The sequence below is a fragment of the Camellia sinensis genome, chromosome 3, assembly GCF_055761805.1.
Source record: "Camellia sinensis isolate YWXY chromosome 3, ASM5576180v1, whole genome shotgun sequence".
NCBI classification, from domain to species: Eukaryota; Viridiplantae; Streptophyta; class Magnoliopsida; order Ericales; family Theaceae; genus Camellia; species Camellia sinensis.
Genome location: NC_138963.1, coordinates 36,757,632 through 36,761,277, shown reverse-complemented (window position 1 = coordinate 36,761,277; position 3,646 = coordinate 36,757,632).

Sequence of the window (3,646 nt, the reverse complement as noted above, 5' to 3'; positions counted from 1 at the left end):
TGAAGTGAATGAATTAGGTACAGGTGTGAGAAACATATCCCACATCCAGGGGCGGAGGGAGGGGGGTTGGGTTACTGCCCCCCCCAAAAAAAAAAGGAATTCTCATATTTTATTTTATTTGATAAATTGATTTCTCAAATTCGGGTGTCTTTCCTGCCATCTGCCTTGACATTATTGTTAGAAATGGTTTGAAAATTCTAGGTAAAAACAAAATTTTTATTAAACTTTGGTCTAATATTTAGGTGGGACCCGTGCGTAGATTTTCGCGGGTCAAAGTGGTAACGCGTTCTATGCTGCGTTGTGATTCACGTGGTATATTTAGTTACTCAAAACCATTATCGAGTGAATGGGAAAATGAAGCCAAAGTGTGCTCCATGAAAATGGAGTTTTGGTGGAAAATCCTTAAAGGTTGAAAAATGGCTGGTCCCACATTGATTTGGTGGAAAGTTTTGAGTGAGTTTATAAAGCATGGGATTGGAACTTGGGTTATGCCTCAAGGGGTACCCAAGTTTTGTAGAAAGGGAGGTTATTGGCAAAATGGGCTAGACTCATTGGACCCAAAAATCACCACACACGCGCCACTGCCGTTCGGGCTAGGTCGGGCCTGGGCGCGGGTGCATGATGTGAGGTTGGGTTGGGCTTGTCCGGCCCAATACTAATCTTTTTGGGCCAAAAATATTTGAGTTTATTTTATTTATTTTGAAATAAAATCTGTCCGTTTTTATTTCAAAATTCTGGTTTGAAATTAAATTCAAATTTTGTAATGCACCTCTCTACAAAATTCTATCCAAACTGAATCTGTTCCACCCGAACAGATTTCAAATCTGTTTAATTTTCAAATTCAAACATATTCGGTTATCTGTCCAATTCAAAACCCAATTGGTTGAGTATCTGTTCAAACAGGTTTGCACCTGTTTAATTCAAAACCAGCAACCACCAATCCATCTATAAATAGGCAGCCCTCATTTGATGTTTGATTTATTATTTTCGTCCCAAATAATTCTGTTGTTATTCTCTTTATATTGATGCATTAGTTTTCTGTGGAAAGAGTATATACACTTAGTGTGTTCGTTGTACGAATAAATTGTAGTGCTGCATTTATTCGTTGATTGATCATTTTATCCTAAGAGATAGACGTCCGTATTCTGAAAGCACCGTGGAGAGGACGAATCTGTCTTAAGGACACAGTGTCGAACACTGGACTTGATTAGAATATTATTTAAGAAATTAATCAAGTAAGTTGGTTATTTATTTTTTAATTTTTTTAATTATTTAAATCAGATTTTGATTTTGTTTTGGTAACAAAATAAAAATCTGTTTTTATTTATTTTATTTTATTTTCCTGGTTTAATTTTTGTAATTAAGCAAATTCTCTCATTTTCTTTATTTCTTATTAATTCTGTTTGTTGTTAAGTACACAACAAAATTTATTTTTCAAATACAGTGAAGATTGTCCAACAATCTTAAGACAGAATTCTTTTTTGTATCTTTATTGTATTTAATTTTCTGTGTTTTCACAAAGTGATATTCTGGTTGGAAAATACAAATAGTATTTATAAACTATTTGACAAATAATAGTAATATACTTCTATTTTCTTTGACAACTAGTAGTAATATACTAGTGTCATTAACAATTGCAAAATATTATTTGGTGTTATAGAAAATTATTGTGGTATTTTATTTTTCTGGTTTTAGTAACAAGGAAAATAAAATTATTTTGTGTTATAATTTTTTTTCTGGTTTTAGTAACTAGAAAATTAATTTGTGGTTTGTTTTTCTGGTTTTTTGTAATCAGATATTATGGCTACTGCAACTGGAAATGGTACTCCAATTGTTACAGCAAACCGGTCCCTATCCAGAAACATGTTCAAGTACCAATAAATCATGGAGAAAAACTGGAAAAATTTAACGGTACTGAGTTTAAGAGATGGCAGCAGAAGATGTTGTTCTATCTTACAACTCTAAATTTGGCCCGGTTTCTCCATGAAGAGGCTCCAACACTTAAAGATGGTGAAAGTGATCAGCAAGTTGTTACCGCTGTAGATGCTTAGAAACATTCAGATTTCTTATGCAGAAACTACATCCTTAATAGCCTTGACAACATGCTGTATAATGTTTACAGCTCTCTGAAGTCAGCAAAAGAATTGTGGGATTCTTTGGAGAAGAAATACAAGACAGAGGACGCCGGCACGAAGAAATTTGTTGTCGGTAAATTTCTGGACTTTGTTATGGTAGACTCCCAAACGGCAATTTCTCAAGTTCAAAATTTTCAAATAATTTTGCATGATATTCATTCAGAAAGTATGTCTCTTAGCGAGTCTTTCCAAGTCACTGCTCTAGTGGAAAAGTTACCACCGGCTTGGAAAGATTTCAAAAATTATTTAAAACATAAATGCAAGGAGATGATCATGGATGAATTGATTGTAAGATTGAGAATTGAGAAAGATAACCGAAAGGCTGAAAAAAGAAATGGGAAAAATCCCATTGAGTCCAAGGCTAATGTGGTTGAACAAGTTCACAAACCACATAACGAAAAGAGGAAGTTTACTGGAGATGGTCCTAAACAAGGCGACAACAATGGCAACAAGAAGGTCAAAGGAAAATGCTATAACTGTGGCAAAACTGGACATCGAGCTTTTGATTGCCGCCGCCCTAAGAAGGATCGCGGAAGTACAAGCAAGAAGACTACCAATCAGGCCAATGTAACTGAACTAGATTACATCTCTGACGGGGTGAATGTCATCAACCTCTCTACTGTGGTGTCTGAGGCTAATTTGGTTGGAAATTCCAAGGAGTAGTGGGTTGACATAGGAGCAACTCGTCACATATGTGCAGACAAGAAGATGTTCACTACCTACAATGAGGCTGCAAATGGTGAATAACTTTTCATGGGAAATTCTTCTACTTCTACTGTGGCTGGACAAGGAAAAGTGCTCTTGAAGATGACATCACGGAAAGAACTGACCCTCAACAACGTACTGCATGTACCTGACATCCGGAAGAATTTGGTTTCTGGCTCTTTGTTAAGTGAAAATCGTTTTAGGCTTGTTTTTTAGTCTGATAAATGTGTATTAACAAAGAGTGGTATGTATATTGGTAAGGGATACATGAGTGATGGTCTCTTTAAATTAAATGTAATGACAGTTGTACTAAAAATTGCTATGAATAAGAATAACACATCCTTTGCTTATATTCTTGAGTCGAATTTATGGCATGGTAGATTAGGACATGTGAATTTTGATGCTTTGCGTAGATTAATTGGTTTAGATTATATACCAAGGTTTGAAATTGATCCTAATCATAAATATGAAATTTGTATAGAAGCAAAATGAACTAAGGCTCCATTTAAATCGGTTGAAAGGAAAATCGAACCTCTAGAATTAATTCATACAGATGTATGTGATCTTAAATTTGTTCAAACTAGAGGAGGCAAAAAGTATTTCATAACATTTATCGATGATTGCACAAGATATTGTTATGTTTATTTACTTAGAAGTAAAAATGAAGCCTTAGAAATGTTTAAAATCTACAAAACAGAAGTTGAAAATCAACGTGGTAAAACCATTAAAATGGTTAGAACTGATAGGTGTGGTGAATATGATGCACCATTAAATGAATTTTATGCACAACATGGCATTATTCACCA